This window comes from Cucurbita moschata, unplaced genomic scaffold, assembly GCF_002738365.1.
Source record: "Cucurbita moschata cultivar Rifu unplaced genomic scaffold, Cmos_1.0 Cmo_Scf00079, whole genome shotgun sequence".
Lineage (NCBI taxonomy): Eukaryota > Viridiplantae > Streptophyta > Magnoliopsida > Cucurbitales > Cucurbitaceae > Cucurbita > Cucurbita moschata.
The window spans coordinates 427,230-451,201 of record NW_019268595.1 but is presented as its reverse complement, the minus strand read 5'-3'; the positions used below and the strand labels follow the sequence as shown (position 1 = coordinate 451,201).

Genomic DNA, 23,972 nt, shown 5'->3' with positions numbered 1-23,972 from the left:
TGGTTGCTATTCTTAGGCCATATTAATGTATCAATACGGTTATGTGTGAAGGTTGGGTAACCAAAGGTAGAGACGACTTAGATCCGGTGGAAAATTACTACAGAAAAGCCATTGGAATGGCTGTGGGAAGAGAGAGAAAGGAATTTGGAAGATTGCGAAGAGTTGGGTGAAGAAGAAAGAATCCATCAGATCGGGATCCAAGTTGAACATACCTACACCAACCTACTACTCAAACCCATTTGCAACCCAAATACCAATAGCAACTTCAGCCTATGGCCCAGACACTTGTGACTCGTGGCCCACAACGCCTATAGCTCACACATTAGATCGTGCAACCCAAACTACCTGCAGCCTACGAACTATGTAATCATTCCCAAAGCCTGCGCCTTTTCCATACGCAACCATCATGTGTGTCAACTCCTCCCCGTGCTACATGTCATGCTTAAAACAAGATGGCTCTGTGTGTATATATTCATCGGGCTACTTCCACTTTTGTGATGATGAGTAAGGACACGTACAATACGATGATGGTGATCATCATCCCTTGCATGACACTCAGGGGCCAGCTGACTTTCGGATGTCGCTACGAATATCTAACTCGACTACCAGAGGCCCAGGGGGTGTGAGCCGCCTAAGATCCATGCTTGCACATCTGTGTTATGTGTAGGGAAGTACTGCACATCTAATTTTTTAAGGACTGGAGGTCACACCTACTATGGTTATAATGATAGGTCTAGATCATGAGTTTCATGTGATTGCATTCCTTAAATAGAAGTAGCCCATGACTTGATGACTTGAGTACTCAAACAAATACTTAGTAAGTGATCCCACTATTAGGGTTAGGGAATGCAATCACATGAAACTCATGATCTACGAGCCTATCGTTATAACAATCGTAGGGGTGACCTCTAGTCCTTAAAAAATTAGATGTGCAGTACTTCCTTACACATAACCCACAAGTGCAAGCATGGATCCTTATTCTCTTCACACCCCCTGGGCCTCTGGTAATCGAGCTAGCTATTCGTAGTGACGTCCGAAAGTCTGCTGATTCGTAAGTGTCACGCAAGGTATAATGATCACCATCATCATATTGTACACGTTCTTACACATCATCACAAAAGTGGAAGTAACCCAATGAATATACACACAGAATGCTTAAAGTCACTATAGTTTCTCATCATTAAAACATCTTGGTGACACAACCGTAAGTTCCGTTCACATATCACTCTAAGTAATATGCATGCAATGGTCTTCATACATTCATCATCATTATTATAATTAGGATTTTGTTTTAGGAAATTCATCATCATAATGCATCCTAGAATTTAAAACATGCATTTCATGTTAATATGGGATGACGTCATATTAAGGAATCTCATAATATTACATCTTAAATATTCATGTTTTCATTCATCATCATCATACAACATCATCATATAACAAAATCATAGAACATTATATACTATCATATGGCAATCAAATAACTCAATCACGTCATTATACGTCATACTTCATACATCATCTTCATAGACTGAGCCGAGGAGAGACATCTTGTTTTAAGCATGACACGTAGCACGAGGAAGAGTTGACACACATGGTGGTGACGTTTGGGACAAGGCGTAGGCTTCAGGCTGATTACATAGTTCATAGGCTGAAGGTAGTTTGGGCCGCAAGATCTAAATGCGCGAGCTACTGGCATTATGGGCCACGAGTCAGAAGTGTCTGGGTCATAGGCCAAAGTTGCTGCTGGTATATGGGCTGCAGATGGGTTTGAGTTGTAGGTTGGTGCACGTATGTTCGACTTGGATCCAGATCTGACGGATTCTTTCTTCTACACCCGACTCCTCACGATCTTCAAAATTCCTTTCATTCTCTTTTTGCAGCCATTCCAATGGCTTTTCTGTCGTAATTTTCCACTAGATCTAAGTCGTCTCCCACCTTTGGTTACCCAACCTTCACACATAACTTATTGATACATTAATATGACCCAAGAATAGCAACCATCATAGTACTGTTCATCTAGAATAGTCACCTCTATCTTACTCACATTAATCTCACCTAAATAACATAAAAAAGTGTTATTTGGCTTATAGTTGAGAGTACTGACTTGTCAATGGTCATCGTTGTAGCGCGGGTTGTTCGTTATGACATTTTGTCTTATCGATCTACCTCGTTGGTTTGGATTCCTTGGAGTATCCATCGAATATAATGATTGTTTCCCTGCCTTGCAATGTATGCATCTGTACAATCGTAAAAGAAGGAGTATTCTCCGATGCATGAATGCACACTGATGCATTGCGTCCAAACATTTTTCCTTTCATTATCCTGTATAGCAAACTCTCTAGCATTTTCCTTTATATCATTTCATTCTATCACAACTTTTCATGTATATATCGAGGTTGTGCATTATGCCAATTCAACACACTTTTTGTCAATCGTGTCATATCATATATATCATAAGGCAAAACATATGTCATATCATAAACTTACACCATGTCTTCTAACTTATCATATAACATTGTATAGCATCATAACATCATATAAAATCATTATCGTACAATGTAAATTATCATCATACAATATAGTCACAACATCATAAACATAATGAATAAATGACACGTGCAAGGGCCACTAGCCACGTGCCGTCATACATCAAACAAGTCGTCAAACCAATCCAATAGTAAGAGCACTTGCATGGTTTTCCTTAGCCAGCTTTCTCCCTATATTTGAGTACGTTTGCTTTTCGTGCCACGAAATTGCTCAAAGTATCACCGATTGTCATTTCCAATTAGAACGTACATCTCGTTTCATTAGTAACTACAATTTCTCAATTCATTTTATCTTAAATCGAAAAATTAAACCGTACTTATCTTAATTTCCTTCAACAAGGTCAACGTTGCTTTAGAATGGTCTAAACTGCAAAAATTGGGCAAAATACCCTTTACCGAGCAGAGAAGCTAGATTATGAGCTGCAAAGCAAAGTCAATGAGGCGTGGATGCATGTTTCCAAGCGATTGAGTTTGTTAAGTGTTGCCGTTACAGAATCTTCTTGTGTTTCATTTTTGAGAATGATATGTAACTTTCAAATTTAGTTCATTTTGTGCTTGAACATTTTCTATAAAATCTAGATTTTGATATTCACCTTGATGACAATATTTTTTTCTTCAATAACAACTTTAATATTTTAGTCGGATGTACTCATTTTTATAATAAAAGATTTCATATATTTAAGACCTTAAATGATTAATAGACACGTTTGTTCGAGTAGTATTACAGCAAGCACAAACATTGTGTAGAAATGATAAGATTTGATGTGAAGTAAGGCGAAGTAGATGGATTTGTCTAAGAACTCCATGGATAACGAAGTCGAATACCTTTGTTCGACTATTATATAAAGAAAAACCATTCTTTTCTGCACACCAAATGCAATGCCAATGGTTGCATCCATCTTGAAGCCAAACTTTATCCTTGGGCCAAAAAACCACGAACCCAAGCTTTCCATAATTGCTTCTAAAGTTACACCAATAAAATGTTGTCTCCTACATGTTATTTTGGAATTCCCAACTGTATTCTTGTTTAAATAGAAGAATATGCTTCCCTAAATTAGAAAGTGATGTTAGATGGGCACAAATCAATTCGAAAAAAAAGGAAAAAAATTAGAATTATAGTCAAATGTTCAATTAAATAAAATATCCTAAATAACAATTTGTTCGTAATTCAACTAGCTTAGACCATATATGCATTCATAAAGAGGTCAAGTACAATTCAAACTCTCCTCCCCCACATTTATTAACAAAAATAAATAAATAAATAAATAAATAAAAATAAAAATAAAATAAACCCAACCTAAAAGAACTTGTAATTAAACCCTTAAAGAAAAAAAAAAAACATTATGACTACACTTTTCCAATAATAAAATTCACTATCTTTACGTGCTTCATATGATTTATGGCATGCTCATCTAGATCATGTGAATCATTCTGTTATTTCTTTTTTAAATAGAAAAGATCATCTTTCTCTTATGTCTTTATTGTCTTCTCCATCATTATGTAATACTTGTCAGCTTGCGAAAAGTCATCGATTGCCTTATTCCCGCAATGAACGTAGGTCGTCTCATGTGTTAGATCTTATTCATTGTGATCTTTGGAGTCCTCCCGTCAAGTCAAATTCGGATTTTCTTTATTATGTTATTTTTATTGATGATTATTCTCGATTCACTTGGTTTTACCCTTTAAAATTTAAATCTAATTTTTTTTGATATTTTTCTAAAATTTCAAAAATTTGTGGAAAATCAATATTCTTCTCGTATCAAGATATTTCAAAGCGATGGTGGTACTGAATTTACTAATACTTGTTTCAAAACTCATTTACGTAATTCTGGCATCCACCATCAACTCTCTTGTCCATATACACCTGCTCAAAATGGTCGTGCTGAGAGAAAACATCGTCATGTGGCTGAGACTGGCTTGGCCCTTCTCTTTCACTCTCATCTTTCTCCTCGTTTTTAGGTTGACACCTTCAGCACTGCAGCTTATATTATCAACCGGTTGCCTACTCCACTTCTTGGAGGTAAGTCACCCTTTGAACTCCTTTATGGCTACACTCCACATTATGATAATTTTCATCCCTTTGGTTGTCGTGTTTATCCTTATTTGTGTGATTATATGCCTAACATGCTTTCTCCCCACAGCATTCCTTGTATTTTTTTGAGTTATAGTCCTACTCATAAAGGGTTCCGCTGTCTTGATCCCGCCACCACTAAGCTAATATCACCTGCCATGCTGAATTTGATGAAACTCACTTTCTTGCTATCCCTAGCTCCCAGGCCCAACCTCTTTCCTTTATTCCTATTTCAAATTTCTTGGAACCACATCTTCATCATATTGATTCATCCCCCCCTACCACTTCATCACCACACATTTCTCGATCCAGTTCATCCCCGTGTGATATTTGTTCTGACCTTGTAGATGAATCTATGCAGGTTGATACTTCTCTTGCAGGTTCCACTTTGCCACCCTCGACTTCTAATTCGACCTCTATTGAACCTTCTGTTGATTTCTCTTCTTTAGGCACTCATCCTATGATCATACGAGCCAAAGCTGGTATATTCAAGACTCGTCATCCAGCAAATCTTGGTATTTTGGGCTCATCTGGACTTCTTTTTGTTCTTCTTGCATCCACTGAGCCAAAAGGATTCAAATCTGCGGCTAAGAATCCTGCTTGGGTGGCTGCCATGGATGAAGAAATTCGAGCGTTACAACAAAATGATACTTGGACTTTGGTTCCTTGCCCTGCCAACACAAACATCGTGGGCTCTAAATGGGTGTTTCGTATTAAATATTTGCCTGATGGATCCGTCGGGCGTTTCAAGGCTCATCTTGTTTCCAAAGGTTATACTTAGGTTCCTGGTCTTGACTACACTGACACTTTCAGTCCGGTTGTCAAAGCTACCACTATCCGTGTTGTGCTTTCTATTGCAGTCACAAATAAATGGCCTCTTCGACAACTTGATGTCAAGAATGCTTTTCTCAATGGAACTCTTATTGAACGTGTTCATATGGAATAACCTTCTAGGTATATTGATCCTCGATTGCCCACTCATGTTTGTCTATTAAAGAAAGCCCTCTATGGCTTAAAGCAAGCTCCTCGTGCTTGGTTTCAGCGTTTTAGCTCACTTCTTCTCACACTTGGGTTTTCTTGCAGTCGCGCTGACACGTCCCTTTTTTGTCTTTCATCAGCAATTTAACCTTATCTATTTGCTTCTTTATGTTGATGACATTATTGTTACCGGCAACAACTCATCTCTTATTGACAGCTTTACTCATAAGCTTCATTATGAGTTTGCTACCAAAGATTTGGGTTCTCTCAGTTACTTTCTTGGTCTTGAAGCTTCACCCACTCCTGATGGTCTCTTTATTAGTCAGTTAAAATATGCTCGAGATATTCTTACTCATGCTCAGTTGCTCGATAGCAAACCAGTTCACACTATCATGGTTCTTTCTCAACACATGACTGCTGATGGTTCTCCTTTCTCTGATCCTACTCTCTACAGATCTCTTGTTGGCGCCCTTCAGTACTTGACTATTACGCGTCTAGATATTGCCTATGCTGTCAATTCTTTCAGTCAATTCTTGCATGCCCCTACTGCAGATCACTTTCTTGCTGTCAAACGTATTCTTTGCTATGTCAAAGGAACACTCCACTTTGGTCTTACCTTTCGTCCATCCACTGTTCCTAGTACGCTAGCCGTTTATTCGGATGCTGACTGGGCTGGTTGTCCCGATACTCGTCGTTCTACATCCGGCTATTCTATTTATCTTGGTAACAATCTCGTTTCTTGGAGTGCCAAAAAGCAACCTACTGTCTCACGCTCCAGCTGTGAATCTGAGTATCGTGCTCTTGCCACAACTGCTGCTGAACTTCTTTGGGTTGCGCATCTTTTGCATGACCTCAAAGTCCCTATTTCACAGACCTTACTCTTATGTGACAACAAAAGTGCTATTTTTTTTAGCTTTAATCCCGTTTCTCACAAGCGGGCCAAACATGTTGAACTAGATTATCATTTCCTTCGAGAACTTGTTATCGCTGGCAAACTTCGCACACAATATGTACCCTCTTATCTCCAAGTTGCTGACATCTTCACAAAGAGTAGTTCTCGACCTCTCTTTGAATTTTTTAGATCCAAGCTTCACGTTCGTTGAAATCTGACACTCAGCTTGCGGGGGGTGTTAAGGATAGTTGACCGTTCATTATAAGGCAAATATCTATATTTGCCTTACATTACGGGTTAACATATTTGCCCTTTTATTAAAGGCAAATATATTGTATTTATTTATTATTCTTTCCTTTTATTGCTATTTCCATATTATTTGTAATTTAACATATTTCTGTATTTTGTAAATGATTATAAATAAGAGAACTCTCACCCCCATTTAGGTGTGGTGTTTTCAGCAAACATTCACAGATAGTCAATGACACACGTGGACTGATGATGTAGATTAAAATTTCCATGTCATCCTAAAAAAGTTTGCTTTCTGGATTGCTTCAGCAAGATCAGCAATGTATTTCCAGTTTTGCTACAACATCATGGTTCAGCATAAATGTTCTAGAATTTATCACTCAATTAAGTGTACAATTAAGCTAGATTTATCCAAATTAATCTTCTTTTCATATTAAACCACAATTGACTATTTCATGTATACTACTTAGAAGAAATGGAGCAATTAATGAGAAAATTGTGAGTATGAGTGCAAAATTAGCTACAAAAAGATTTGATATAACTCTACTTTTGGAGAGTTATCACACCCCAAAACTTAAGAGATTACTCATCCTCGAGCAATCATTCTCTCCGCTCTCCGTTTTTTATCTCCTCAACAAATTTTTTTCAACATATATTTATGTCGGTAGAGTATTCATCAAAGGCATGATTTATATCATATTTCTCATATTTCTTCCTCAATTCAGTTTTTTCCCACATTTCACCCTACACTTATAACCAAATCTTACAATAAAAATAACACATTTCTCACTTCCACCATATTCCACAAAACACTTGTAGAATGATTACCATTCCTTTTACCTTTGCTTTTGTGACTTGGCTTCATAATTTATTTCATTAACATTCTCTTATCATGACATTTTTTTTTTCTCCCAAGAATCTTTCAAGTCATCCCTTTATAATCTTGGTGGCTCCACTTATGGTACAAATCACGTAAGTCTTCAAGGGATGACTATATAGGCTAACACTCATTCTCCCTTAGCTCGACTCTCTTGCTTGCATTTTGTAGTTTTTAGTGTGGCCACATTTGTGATGCAACTCACTTGAACAATAAGGATAGCTTTTTTTTTTATTTATTTTTATTTACATCCCAATTACCTTCGATTCAGACACCTCCATGGGTCCTGCAACTAATTACTAATTCAGCTTCTGGGAGATCAAACAAAGGGAGCTCGATTAGTTTCTACGTTAATGGAGATTGTCTGACAACGAGCAATTGAGACAATTTGTTTACTTTCCACTTTTTTAGCATAGGGAGTTTAAACTTTAGGTTTAAGAGGAGTGGTTTCGGGAATCGACTTTTATCGCTCTCTTTCTCTCTTTTTTTTTTTTTTTTTTTTTTGCGTTGCATTTTACATGGGGTGATAGAATTGCTTTAATACCCTCAAACTTAAACTAGCCATTGTCCTAAATGAGCATTAGTGTGGGTGTTTAACCATTCTTGAAAATAGCTTGAGATGCAGAAACTGTTGATTATTGTTTTTGTTTAGAAAATGATCTAAGATTGGGTGAATTATTGAAATTCTTGCGATCATAATAGATCCATCCTCACCTAACTTTGGTAAATACTTTTCAATTTGAGCTTTAATTTCATTAACCTTTTTTTTTTCAAGTTATATTTTTTTTTTTTAAGGAAACACACCTCTCACCGTGGGTGGGAATAATTTTGTAAAGTCTATCTCCCATATATCAAATAATTCTTTTTCTAATATTTAGTTCAAGGGTGTGTCATCAGTAGATGACTTCATTGATTAATTTATTCTTTCCTCTAATTCCAGTGATTCAAAAACTCTTATAGTTTTCTCCAACTTGCTTTTTGTGTAGTGCAATTATTCCAGCAGCTGTCTTCTTCTTGTTGTTGTTTCCAACTATTAGCTGCTAGATTCTCGGTCAATTTATAAATTGCTGAGTATTCCTCTACCACTCCTGGATATTTCATGTTGTCATTCATATGAAATTCTATTTTTTGATAATTCATTCTCAACATTATAGTTCCCTTGTGGACATCTACCCATGTTCTTCCAGTTTTCAAAAATGGTCTCCCCAAGATAATTGGTACATCATGGATAATCCAAAATCATAAAATCTGCTGGAAAAATGAACTTGTCGATTTGAATTAGGATCTTTGATTTTTCCTTCTGGATGAGTGAAAGATTGATCTACTAGTTGAAGAGTGACTGTAGTTGGTCTTAATTTAGCAATACCTAACTTTTTGTAAATAGACAGCAGCATTAGGTTAATGCTTGATCCTAAATCACATAATGCTCGACCTAGCTTCTTCCCACCTATTGATGTTGGAATTGTGAATGAACCAGGGTCTTTCTCCTTTAGTGGGATCTTATTTTTCAATATTGCACTACACTCTTCATTCAATGGTACCACCTTGAATTCTTCAAATTTTCTTCTCTTGGTGAGCACATCGTTCAAGAATTTCACATAATTTGGCACTTGCTTCAAAGCTTCCACTAATGGTATGCTTATATGAATTTCCTTAAATATATCTACGAACTTCTCAAAGTGGGCTTTCTCTTTCTGTCTTTTTATTATTTGTGGAAAAGGAGGTGCTGGAATATATGTTCGACTTTCTTGTCCACTGCTTACTTTTATTTGCGTTTTAGGAGGCTTCAGTATTTTTGTTGTGTTGTTTCTGTACAGCAGCTTCTGCATACTTTTTGTTGTGCTCTTCCTACACAATAGCTTCCTCATTTCTCTGTTGTGCATCAGTAACTTCTTGAGAGCTACCATATGTCATTTGATTTTGTAGTCCAAATCCTGGAGGATAATTTACTTTTGGTTGCATTTGTTGATTGTATGAGTCCTGTCCCTTCCATGAGAAGTTTGGATGACTTCTCCACACTGGATTATAAGTATTTGAGAAGGGATTACTTTTTGGGTTGTCTTGACTAGCATTATTCCCTACATAGAAAATTAAGGTCGGATTACTTGGACATTGGTCAAAAGTGTGTTCTTCACAATATACATAAGATTCAGCTGCTATTTGGGTTATTACAGAAGTTGTATGGACTGGTGCTTTGGTCATTGAGCCTTGTCTCAACGCTAGATTTCGTAGGATATTAGTCACCGAAGCTAATTGAGTGTTGATAAAAGACAAAGCATCAACTTCAAGTACTCATCGGGTCTTCTTTCCTGATTGCTTCTCACATTGGCCCATTGACAATTGTTAAATGCTATTCTCTCTAAAATCTCATATGCTTCATTGTATGTCTTTGACAAAATAGCTCCAATAGCGGAAGCATCCACAACTTCTTAGTAGCAATATTCAATCCATTGTAGAAAATGTTCATTTGTATACAATGTGGTAATCCATGGTGAGGACACTTTCTAAGCATCTTCTTTTATCTCTCCCAAGCTTCACTTAGTGTCTCATCTTCAAATTGTTGAAAAGCGACAATCTCATTTTTAAATCGTGCGTTTCTAGTGGTTGGAAAATACTTGATCAAAAATTTCTTTGCTAGACTATTCCAAGAATCAATTTTTCCCAGTGCTAAAGTATTCAACCATGATTTTGCACCATCCCTCGAGAAATAAAGGAATAAGCTCAATCTAATCACGTCTTTATCCACTCCTTAGAATCGAAATCGGTCGCTAACTCCCAGAAATGACTTTAGATGTAGATGGGGATCTTTTGATGGTAGTCCATGAAATTGCCCAATGGTTTGCAACATTTGAAACATCACCGACTTTAACTTAAAAGTGGTTGCTTGAATTTCAGGTCTAATTATGCACGGTTTTAGCTCTTCCACAGCTGGGTGTGCATATGCTCGGATTGCTCTTTCTTTATCATCTTCTAAATGAATGGCATTCGCCATAATTTTCTCTTGATTAGCCATCATCACTGGATTTCCAAATTCCCGTTTCAGTTGGGCTCCATGTTCTATTTGCTGTATATTCTATTCTACCATTTTCTTTTGTTCCCTCAACCTTTGCCTAAAGGTTCTTTTTATTTCGGGATCCATACCAGCCACTAGTGTTGCTGAAGGTAGCACAGCTTGGGGAAGTAGAACTTGGGGCGATGCAGCTGTATCTGTCCTGGTGACTAAACTTTCCCGAGTTTAGTTCCCTTTAACCCCACCTCTTCCTCTACCTCTAATAGGGGGTCGTCCCCTTTCTCGTCTTTTTTCTACATCCTCTAAGCCACATGGTTCTGAAAACCAAGAAATTTTTTCGTAGGTCTATAGTTCGCGAATATAACTAACATTATATTGCATAGTATTAAAATCAAATAGTAGGGCAAACACATGAATATGATGATATTAGGTCAATCATCATGCTAAAATCAACAATATACTCACAGTTCATCATATTCAATACTATATTACATTCAACATCAAGGTACATGCGGTGAAGACCGTTTTTTTTTTCTTATCTTATGTAGGACATACCTGATGGTGACAAGACATCGACAGTTTGACTATGGAATGTTTCAAGCCTATCTCGTCGGCTAGTCTATAGAATCAATAACCTAGAGCTCTAATACAAGCGATAGCAATCCTAGATTTCCACAAACCTAAAGTCACTACTGTTATCATAACTTATACTCTTATATGAAATTAAACATTTAAAATGTCATCGTAAAACAGAAAATTCATTTTAAAACACTGTCATGGACTTATGTGTTTGGAATAATATCTAAAACAAGATAAAGGCAATAATAAATAAATCAAATAAAATATAGAAGGTAAAACTCCCTGTATTATCCTATGTCATTAACCATGTACGGGTGCCTTGCCTTTACCTGAAATAGAAGTAGCACATGACTTGATGACTTGAGTACATAAAGAAATATTGAGTAAGTGATCTCACTAATAGGGTTAAGGAATGCAATTACACGAAACTCATGATCTAGGAGCCTATCGTTATAACAATCGTAGGGGTGACCTCTAGTCCTTACAAAATTAGATGTGCAGTACTTCCTTACACATAACCCACACGTGCAAGCTTGGATCCTTAGTCTCTTCACACCCCTGGGCCTCTGGTAGTCGAGCTAGCTATTCGTAGCGCGTCCGAAAATCAGCTGGTTCCTAAGTGTCACGCAAGGTATGATGATCACCATCATCATATTGTACACGTCCTTACTCATCATCACAAAAGTGGAAGTAACCTGATGTATATACACACAGAATGCATAAAGTCCCTATAGTTTCTCATCTTTAAAACATCTTGGTGACACAACCGTAAGTTCCGTTCACATATCACTCTAAGTAATATGCATGCAATGGTCTTCATACATTCATCATCATTATTATAATTAGGATTTGGTTTTAAGAAATTCATCATCATAATGCATCATAGAATTTAAAACATGCATTTCATGTTAATATGGGATGACGTCATATTAAGGAATCTCATAATATTACATCTTAAATATTCATGTTTTCATTCATCATCGTCATCATACAACATCATCATATAACAAAATCATAGAACATTATATACTATCATATGGCAATCAAATAACTCAATCACGTCATTATACGTCATACATCATATGTCATACTTCATACATCATCTTCATAGACTGAGTCGAGGAGAGCCATCTTGTTTTAAGCATGACACGAAGCACGAGGAGGAATTGACACACATGGTGGTGCTGTTTGGGACAAGGTGCAGGCTTCTGGCTGATTACATAGTTCATAGGCTGAAGGTAGTTTGGGCCGCAAGATCTAATGCGTGAGATACTGGCATTGTTGGCCATGAGTCATAAGTTTCTAGGTCATAGGCCAAAGTTGCTGCTGGTATCTGGGCTGCAGATGGGTTTGAGTAGTAGGTTGGTGCACGTATGTTCGACTTGGATCCAAATCTGACGGATTCTTTCTTCTTCACTCGACTCCTCACAATCTTCCAAATTCCTTTCATTCTCCTCCTGCAGCCATTCCAATGGCTTTTCTGTCGTAATTTTCCACTAGATCTAAGTCGTCTCGCACCTTTGGTTACCCAACCTTCACACATAACTTATTGATACATTAATACGACCCAAGAATAGCAACCATCATATTACTGTTCATCTAGAATAGTGACCCTTATCTTACTCACATTAATCTCACCTAAATAACATAAAAAAGTGTTATTTTGCTTATAGTTGAGAGTACTAACTTGTCAATGGTCATCGTTGTAGTGCGGATTGTTCGTTATGACATTGTGCCTTATTGATCTTCCTCGTTGGTTTAGGTTCGTTGGAGTGTCCATCGAAGAATTATAATAATATAATGATTATTTCCCTGCCTCGCAGTGTATGCATCTGTACAATCGTAAAAGGAGTATCCTTCGACGCATGAACGCACAATGATGCATGGCATCCAAACATTTTTCCTTTCATTATCCTTTATAACAACCTCTCTAGCATTTTCCTTTATATCATTTCATTCTATTACAACTTTTCATGTATATATCGAGGTTGTGCATTATGCCAATTCAACACACTTTTTGTCAATCATGTCATATCATATATATCATGAGGTAAAACATATGTCATATCATAAACTTACACCATGTCTTCTAAAGTATCATATAACATTCAATAGCATCATAACATCATATTAAATCATTATCGTACATGGTAAATTATCATCATACAATATAGTCACAACATCATAAATATAATGAATAAATGACACGTGCAAGGGCCACTACCCACGTGTCCTCATACATCAAACAAGTCGTCAAACCAATCCAATAGTAAGAGCACTTGCTTGGTTTTGCTTAGCCAGCTTTCTCCCTATATTTGAGTACGTTTTCTTTTTCCTACCAGGAAATTGCTCAATGTATCACCGATTGTCGTTTCCTATTAGAACGTACATCTCGTTTCATTAGTAACTACAATTTCTCAATTCATTTTATCTTATATCGAGAAATTAAACCGTATACTTATCATAATTTCCTTAAACAAGGTCAACGTTGCTTTAGAATGGTCTAAACTGCAAAAATTGGGCAAAATACCCTTCACCGAGTGGAGAAGCTAGATTATGAGCTGCGAAGCAAAGTCAATGAGGCGTGGATGCATGTTTCCAAGCGATTGAGTTTGTTAAGTGTGGCCGTTACAGAATCTTCTTGTGTTTCATTTTTTAGAACGATATCTAACTTTCAAATTTAGTTCATTTTGTGCTTGAACTTTTTCTATAAAATCTAGAATTTGATATTCACCTTTATTTTTTTCTTCAATAACAACTTTAATATTGTTGGGTTTTATGTCCTAAAACAAATAGTTTGTAAACAAAAACATATTCTATTTTCAATAAAGTTATTATTGTTGTTTAGTCAGTGAAGATTGTTATTGAATAAAGTAAACTTTACGATCATTAATCTAAATCCAATAAACTAAGAACACTCTGGCTATAGTACGATTACTTGAACTATATGTAGAGACATAAGAGTGGATCAAGTTCAAGTATATAGTCAAAATGATCTATAGTATAGGGATAAGGCTGAGTACCTTATTCTGGTGACACTATGGATGCGGCCCACTTTTGTATATGATATAAACAATGTGATAACTAAATTGTACATGTGGAGACATGTGAGTGGGGGCGTCCTATGCAATGAGCAGTGCATAATATCGGACCATGAAGAAAACCACTCTCACTTTATAATGTCGTTTACTATTGAGACTGATTTTCTTTCCATTCAATAACCTAGGTAACTCAGTTTTAATCTTGAGCTAACCATGAACTCCTGTTTATTCGGAATTATCCTTAGATTTGCATGGGTGAGAGTGGCTCTAGTTCTCCGACTCAATAGGCCTCCCATTTCAGGGGTAAGACTGGGCGAATGGCTGGGGACATGGGGTGCAAGATGGAATTCACTCCTACCCACTTTTAGGGATAGAAGAGAGGTAGTTCCTTTAAGCACTGACTCCAGGTCTTGAACAAGGGGCCCCACCCTCTCATTGGCCTGAGAGGGATTCGGTTTACTGGTTGGACCACAAACCAATAGTTCATTAAAGGATCAGTGAGACATAAGGAACAAGAAGTAACTTCAGGGGTAAAACGGTAAATTGACTCAGCTCTAGTTACGAACAACCTGTGAAGGATCGACTTACTAATCATGGTTATATCAAATGGACAGAAATATATCTATAGTGAGGGGAGTGCAACTACTAGGCTATAGTGGAGTGTCCTAGTAGTTAACGAATGTTGGTTAACCAGGTTAATGAGTTTAACCGGTTAATCTTGAATTGTTGGAGCCCATGATCTATAGGTCCATTTGGTCCCTCTGCTAGCTCATATTGAACTAGACCATAGAACAGTGTGACGAGTGAGTTCGAAGTGTTCGAATTCAAATTAGGGAATATGCGCTACATATATACGATATATTTAACCGCATTTTTGTTTTATTTACGAATTAAACAAAAAGAGAGAATCTGATATATTTAAATAAGATTTAAATATCTTAATCAATTATGTGTCGGAATTGATTGAGATTGATATTAAATATTAATTAAATAGTTTAATTAATCATTTAATGTTACATTAATTTGAAATTAATTATTCGAAAAATCCATGTTAGTGGAATTTTGTGTCAAAATTTGGTTTAAGCAAACTTGCATGCTTGCCAAATATGCATGCTTGCCACATAATCCCAAACATTTGAGTGGAATTTTGAGTGTCAAAATTTGGTGATCTCAAATTTGCATGAACATGCAAACATGACTCTTTAAATAGGGTGATCTTGGTACATGGAAGGTCTTCCTCTTCATAGTGAAAAACCTTGAGAAAATCCTCACACAAACACTCTCTTCATATATACAAAATCCCTCCCAAGTTTAGTCACTCACCGTATTCCACAATCCCGTTCTAAGGCCGGAGGATAGTGGAGAAGACACTAGTGGTGGTTCGAAACCGGTTCGTGAGGAAAAAGGAGTTTGAACTACAAAAGGTTAGTATTCAAACTCATTAAGTTTTAATACTTATGAACATGCTAGTTATTTACTATAATTGATGTTCTAAACATGCCTAAGATCCAAATTGCTTCCGCATGTGTTATATTAACACCATCAAATATTTTAGTCGGATGTACTCATTTTTATAATAAAAGATTCTATATATTTAAGACCTTAAATTATTAATAGACACGTTTGTTCGAGTAGTATTACAGCAAGCACAAACATTGTGTAGAAATGATAAGATTTGATGTGAAGTAAGGCGAAGTAGATGGATTTGTCTAAGAACTCTATGGATAAACGAAGTCGAATACCTTTGTTCGACTATTATTTAAAGAAACCCATTCTTTTTTGCACGCCAAATGCAATGCCAATGGTTGCATCGATCTTGAAGCCAAACTTTATCCTCGGGCCAAAAAACCACGAACCCAAGCTTTCCATAATTGCTTCTAAAGTTACACCAATACAATGTTGTCTCGTACATGTTATTTTTGAATTCCCAACTGTATTCTTGTTTGAATTGAAGAATATGCTCCTCTAAATTAGAAAGTGATGTTAGATTGGTAAAAATCAATTCAAAAAAAAGAAAAAATTCGAACTATATTCAAATGTTCAATTAAATAAAATATCCTAAATAACAATTTGTTCGTAATTCGTCTAGCTGAGACCATATATGCATTCATGAAAAGGTCAAGTACAATTCAAACTCTCCTCCCCGCGCATTTATTAACAAAATAAAATAAAATAAACCCAAGTTAAAAGAACTTGTAATTAAATCTTGAGAGAAAAAAAAGAAAAAAAAACATTATGACTACACTTTTCCAATAATAAAATTCACTATCTTCTATTAAAACTAGATAAAAATAAATAAACGTTGATCTAGAATGTTATTGATCTAAAATTTTTTAGGTTGGATATTGTACTTTTCAAATGGGAGGAGTTCTGAAATTCCGCCCCAACCCTTAAATAAAAATAAATAAAAACTATCAAATCCATAAATTTAGATATACATAAAATAATAGTCTGGTTGAATAACTTGTCATGGTGCAACACCCTTATTTACCTAAGTCGTCATTTTCTGATTTGCAATAAGTCAGTAAAGGTACATCTTGATAATTAAGAATCGTCACTTTCCAATGCGATTCTTGATATTGGCTCGCAAAACAAGTGAAAACATTAGAAGTTGATGCAAAAGTAAACAACAAAATCATATAGAGATTATTCATAGTCTTCACTTTTTATAGACTTAGAATTTGTTTGTGTTTCATTTGGATCCTTTTGAACCATATATATAATCATTGCACTCCTAAGAAACATACATTGACAACTTTTAAAGATAGATTTTAATGTAAATGGCTATTAAAAGAAAAACTAAAAAAACCAAAAGGACATCAAGTTGTTTGTTTCTTAGGTTAGTAAAGCATCACACCATACAACCCAAGACTTACGTTACATTTTTTTTCTCTCTCCCAAGGCCAATCATATACTTCTAGTAACTACATTGGGATCCTCTCCTTCTCAAGTTTCTCATACTTTGGTGATCGAAATTTATTAATAAACTCGAAACATGTATATTAATTTTGAAATCAGTAATTTACTTTTGGATAAAAACTTGGATATTTCATTGCCATACATCGATTTGAGATATGAGAGGGTTACAATGTATTCCTTGGAAGGGTGTTGAAACCTCTCCGAAGTATTCCTTGAATTGAAAGGGTATGAAAACCTCCCCTATCAGATATCCCATATCTGTTGCAGATTTGAGAGGGGAACGAAGCATTCCTTCAAAAGGTGTGGAAACCTCTTCAATCAGACGCGTTTTAAAACTATGAGTCTGATTGTGATACATAACGGGTAAAACGGACAATATCTTTCAGCAGGCTTGGGGTGTGGCAATTGATAATGCACTTTTGTTGAAGCAAGAACCCTTGAATCAAAGAAATTAACACCTCTGTATACAAAATTCGAATGAACCAAGAGATAAGGCTAGAATTAGATTAGAGTAAATATCTAGAAGCAAGATTTGGAACCTTTTCTAAATTGAGTCACTCCACCATCGAACTTGATCAAGGCTTGATTGAATGACTTAGATGCAATCTAGCAAAAGAATTGCATGAAACTTAGAAATGACAAAGATGATGCTTTGGATTTCTAATCGAGAAAGTCTCAGTTTGAGAGATCAATTTCATTCAATAATTTGTGGGTATTTATAATCTCCCTACAAACGAAGTTAGTGGCCATGATTTAATCTTGATCCCTTTAAATCTCAGCAGAAGAAGTCAATTTGACCATTACAAACTTTATGAAATTTAAAAATAATAAATAAAGTTTTCTAACAACTCATGAAATGATGCTTGTGTAAGGACCGGGCTGACACGATGGCTTAAAAAGGCGGGTAAATTTTTTCTTCTTGAGAAAACCATTAAAATTTAAAACATAATTTACATTTTATCAAAAAAGTGTGCGGACATTAGTCATTTAAAATACAACATAATAGTTAAAAGACATAATAAGGAATAGACGCAAAATATTTTAAAACAAAGGTTTGAGGAAAACAGGTGAGGTTAGTCTATGACACCTGCACCAGAGTTCACTCCCGACATCGACCAGCTCCTTACTACCGAAAAAAAAATGGAGAATAAGGAATGAGTATAAGACTCAGTAAGTAGCCTACTTGTAGGCTCTTAATCGTGTCCTTGATATGCTAGGATACCACTTTCTTTGTTCTTGTTCTTGTTTTTGTTGTAAGTACTTAGGCTCTCTAATTCTTGTTCTTGACTTGGGGTTCTTATCTTGATCTTTCTTCAGGACCTTGGTCCTTGAATCCTAAAACCTTGGTTTTCTTTTAACGGCCTTAGTACTATGGTTTTTTGTTCTTGGTCCTTTGTTCCTAGTTCTTGTCCTTAGAACTAGGATCTTGATCCTTGTTCTATTCTTTGATCTTTCTCTTGTTCTTGGTACTTCCTTGATTTTTGTTTTGTTCTTGATTCGTTCTCCAAGACACTCCTCCTAGGATTTACGGCACTGGACATGCATCTGACAATCCTGTGCCCAAGGCTTCATGTGTTCCAAGCGATACAGCCTTAACCTACGTCCAAGGCTTCATGCGTTCCAAGCGACGTATGCCCAACGCTTCATGCATTCCAAGTGGCATAGTCTGAAAACCTACATCCAAAATTTCAAAGGTAAATCTCTACAGAAGGTCGATGGACTTATCGAGATTTCGTATTTTTCCGAAGAGAATACTGATGAGGATTCTGAGATTAGGGTTTCTGTAACGGATGGGGTTGATTGGGAAGAAAATGAGAGAGGCTATGTTTGCTAAGGGGAAACCGATTGAGTTGGAGAAGGTGAGGTTGTATGTACAGAGTATGACGAATAGTGATTTATTGGTCAAAAGGGTGTTGCTGAAGAGTAACCAATTGGCTCTGCCTGTGGTAGCCATGGAGACTGCTCCTGCGGCGTCATAGCCAGCAGTGGTAGAGGGGAAGAGCAATAGAGGATTCAAAAGTCAATGAAAAGAATGGATCTGGGTAGTTAAATCGGAAGAGCTCTGATACTATGAGAATGTTTGCTTAATCCACCGCACGTAAATGGTGTGAAAGTTATCTATTTATAGTCAAATAAATTACAAGGATAGGTAAACTATAATTTAGTACTAAATATCCTTAACAGTATAGATGACTAAGAAATGCTTAAAAAGAATTGAAACTTACTACCTATATCAACCCGATGCACTTTCCTTTTTGTTGGCTTAATCATAAGAACTTCAAGATTAAATGTGCTTTTCTTGGAGCAATTTTATGTCTGAAGACCTCTTGAGAATTTTCATAGCAAACATGTGAGTGAGGAAAAGACATGCCAAACGTTCATTTCGAATCTCTAGTGGAATTGGGCTCGCTTGTCCAAAACACATTCATTCAAATCGTCGTCTTTTTGACTTGCAATGAGCATTTAAAACTGAGTTTGTTTGATAATTGTAAATAGTAACTTCCATTTGTCTTCTGGTCAATGCCAATTTGATTCCAAAGCAAAGAATAAGATAATACCCAAGCAAAGAATAAGATAATACAGTTTGTCTGTTGGATCCTGCAAATCATGTGAATAATAATATTTGATTCCAAAGCAAAGATTAATAGTCTTCATTTTTTTAAAATATTAAAATTTGTTTTGTTCATGTTTAATCATTTGGATTTCGGTTCATTATATAGCAAAATAAAATTAAAAATAAAAAAAATACTTGTTTTGAACAAGTAGCTAATGCAGCTTTAGAAGCTGATTTAAGGTTGATATCCACTACAAAAATTAATTCCTATGAATGTTTTGAGGTTGGATATTCATATTTATTGCATAGTTATATATATCAATTTCTTTTTATTTGCTATTTTTGGTGGAGATGGAAAAACAAAGTTGTGTTAAACACAAAGTAGACGATTGCATTATCTATGTTTTCTCTTTAATTATCAAATTTTTATTCACTTTAAACCAGAAGAAAAATAGACATTGATGGTGTTAATATAACACATGCGAAAGCAATTTGGATCTTAGGCACTCTAAGTACATCAATTATAATAAATTAACTAGCATGTTCTAAAGCATTAAAACTCAATGAATTTGAATACTAACCTTTTGTAGTTTAAATTTCTTTTTCCTCACGAACCAGTTTCAAACCACCACTAGTGTCTTTCCTATTATTCTCCGACCTTAGAACGGAATTGTGGAATCCAGTGAGTGACTAAATATGAAAGGAATTTAGTATTATATGTAAAGAGAGAGTTTTGAGAGAATTCCTGAAAGTTTTTCAAGAAGAATTTTCATGTACTTTGATCACTCTATTTATAGAGTCATATTTGATTGTTCATGCAAATTTGAGATTACCAAACTTTGACACTCAAATTTGTGCGATTATGTGGCAAACATGCAAGTTGATTAAACCATATTGACACTCAATATTCTACTAACTCAATCCACATGAATTTTTCCATGAAGTGAAGTAAACATTTTGACTGTTCTTTATTTTAATTCAACAATTAATTTAAATAATTAATTTCAAATCAAAATAATATTAAATGATTAATTAAATAATTTAATTAATATTTAACATTAAATCAAATGCTAATCCCAATCAATTCCGGCAAATATTGATTATGAATCCCTATTCATAATTAAAATATTTAAATATCTCCAATTCGCCCTTTTTGTTTAATTCATAATTAAAACAAAATGTGGTTAAATATATTGTATATATTTAGCGTATATTCCCTAATTTGAATTCAAACACTTCGAGCTCACTCGTCACACTGTTCTAAGGTTTAGTCCGATATGAGCTAGCAGGGGGACCTAATGGACCTACAGATCATGGGCTCCAACGATCCGAGATTAACCGACTAAACTCATTAACCTTGTTAACCAACATTCGTTAACTACTAGGACGCTCCACTATAGCCTAATAGTTGCACTCCCCTCACTATAGATATATTTATGTCCATTTGATATAACCATGATTAGTAAGTCGATCCTTCACAGGTTGTTCGTAACTAGAGCTGGGTCAATTTACCATTTTACCCCTAAAGTTACTTTCTGTTCCTTAAGTCCCACTAATCCTCTAAGGAACAATTGGTTTGTGGTCAAACAACCAAACCGAATCCCTCTCGAGCCAATAAGAGGGTGGTGCCCCTTGTTCAAGACCTAGGGTTAGCACTTGGGAACAACCTCTCTTCTATCCTTAAAAGCGGGCAGGAGTGAATTCCATCTTACACCCTATGTCCCAAGCTATTCACCCAGTATTACCCTTGAAATGGTAGGCTTATTGAGTCGGCGAACTCGGGCCACTCTCACCCATGAAAATCTGAGGATAATTCCGAATAAACAGGAGTTCATAGTTAGCTCAGGATTAAGATCGAGTTACCTAGGTCATTGAATGAAAAAATCAGTCTCAACAGAAAACAACATTATAAAGTGAGAGTGGTTTTCTTTATGGTCCGATCTTATGTAATACTCGATGTAGAGGACGCCCCCATTCATATGTCTCCACATGTACAATTTAGTGATCACATTGTTTATATCATATACGAAAGTGGGCTGCATCCATAGTATCCCAGGATAAGGTACTCAGCCTTATCCCTATACTATAGATCATTTTGACTATATACTTGAACTTGATCCACTCTTATGTCTTTACATATAATTTAAGTAATTATACTATAGCAAGAGTATTCATAGTTTATTGGATTTAGATTAATGATTGTAAAATTCACTTTATTGAATAATGATCTTTACTGAATAAACATCAATAATAACTTTATAGAAAATAGAATACGTTTTTGTTTACAAACTATGAATTTTAGGACATAAAACCCAACAAACTCCCACTTGGACTAAAACTCTAGTGGGGTTTTATAATGTTGAGTAGATAGAAAGACATAAATACAACAAACTAGGGCATCACGTACCCATGCATTTTCTCCCACTTGCCCTAGATTAAATAACTCGTAGTCCTAGACTCACTAGGTACCCTTCAAACACTTTAGCTGTGAGGGGCTTTGTAAATTGATCAGCAATGTTGTTCTGAAGCTATCTGTGTGACGATCACATCTCCTTGTTGCACAATCTCCCTCATGAGATTATATTTGCGCTCAATATGTTTTCTTCGCTTATGGCTTCTTGGTTCTTTAGAATTTGCAACCGCTCCACTATTATCATAATAAAGAGTGATAGAGATATGCATATTTGGAATGACTTCCAAATCAGTTAAGAACTTCCAAAGCCATACTGATTCTTTTGCTGCTTCACAAGCAACAATATACTCAGCCTCGTGGTGGAATCAACAATCCAACCTTGGTTTATGCTTCTCCATATTATTGCTCCTCCGTTCATAGTGAAAACAGATCTAGATGTCGATTTCCTCGAATCTATATCGATCGGAAGATCTGAGTCAGTGTACCCTTAAAGGATCAGATCCTTAGCATCGTACATTAGAATATAGTCCCTCGTTCTCCTAAGCTATTTGAGGATATTTTTAACGGCAGTCCAATCAATATGTCCCGAATTGGAGTGTTATCTGCTGACAATTCCCATAGCATAGCAATGTCTGGTCAGGTACACAGCATGGCCATACATCAAACTACCGACTGCTGATGCATAGGGAATATATCTCATATCCTCAACTTCTTGAGGTGTCTTAGGACTTTGTTCCTTCGACAAATGAACTCCATGCATGAAAGGTAATAATCCTTTCTTGGAGTCCTGCATCTTATATCAAACCAACATTTTGTCGATGTAGGATGCCTGAGACAATGTTAGTGTTTTGTTTTTACGATTCCGAACAATTTAGATTCCAAGAACAAACTAAGCCTCTTCCAAATCTTTCATTTGGAATGGTGTTGCTAGTCAATGCTTAAACGTACAACACTAAGAAAACTACTGTAGAGTTAACTATCTTCTTGTAAAAGAGAGAAGGTTTTTTCATAGTCCACCCCCTCTCTTTAGATATAACCCTTTGCTACAAGGCGCGTTTTAAAGGTCTGTACCTTACTAGCTTGGTCTCGTTTCCTCTTGTAGATCCATTTGAAACCAATAGGTTTTACCCCATCTGGTTGATCTACAAGTTCCCAAACTGAATTGAAGTACATTGATTCCATTTCAAGATTCATGGCTTTGATCCACTGATCTCTATCTTCTTCATTCATTACCTGTTTATATGTTAATGAATCCTCAACGTCATCATCAGGTATGATGACTTGTGTTTTTACCAAACCCAAGTAGCGATCAGGTTGAGTTATAACACTCCCACTACATCGAGGCATTCTCAACTCTTGAGAAGGATGTGATTGACCAGAAGTACGAGCTCCATTAACAACTCTTGTTGAAGGACCAGCCTAATCAACAACTCCTTTTCTTTTATTAGTTGCTTCTTTAGAAATCTCACTCCATACTAGTTTGCTGCGAGGTTGATGATTTCTTACGTTGTCTTCCTCTAAGAATGTAGCGTTTGTTAATACAAACACTCTATTTTCTTGATGTTCATAAAACAGACCACCTTTCGTCTCTTTGGGGTATCCTACGAATAGGCATAATTTTGAACGACGTTTTAATTTCTTGGGGTTTTGCACCAACACATGTGCTGGGCATCCCCAAATCCTGAAGTGACGTAAACTACCTTTATGCCCTCTCCATAACTCATAAGGTGTTTTTGAAACACTCTTAGAAGGAACCATGTTCAAAATGTATGCAGTAGTCTCCACTGCATATCCCCAAAACGAATCAAGTAATCGAGCGAAACTCATCATAGACTGAACC

The 23,972-nt window shown here is 36.0% G+C and overlaps 1 non-coding gene across 1 annotated transcript; it reads left to right on the top strand.

The window, feature by feature from the left end:
* Nucleotides 1-10,099: 10,099 nt before the first annotated feature.
* On the top strand, nucleotides 10,100-10,204 carry LOC111438652. The gene has a single exon (XR_002709713.1). It is a non-coding gene; the product is annotated as a Plant small nucleolar RNA R71 (small nucleolar RNA).
* Nucleotides 10,205-23,972: the final 13,768 nt, after the last annotated feature.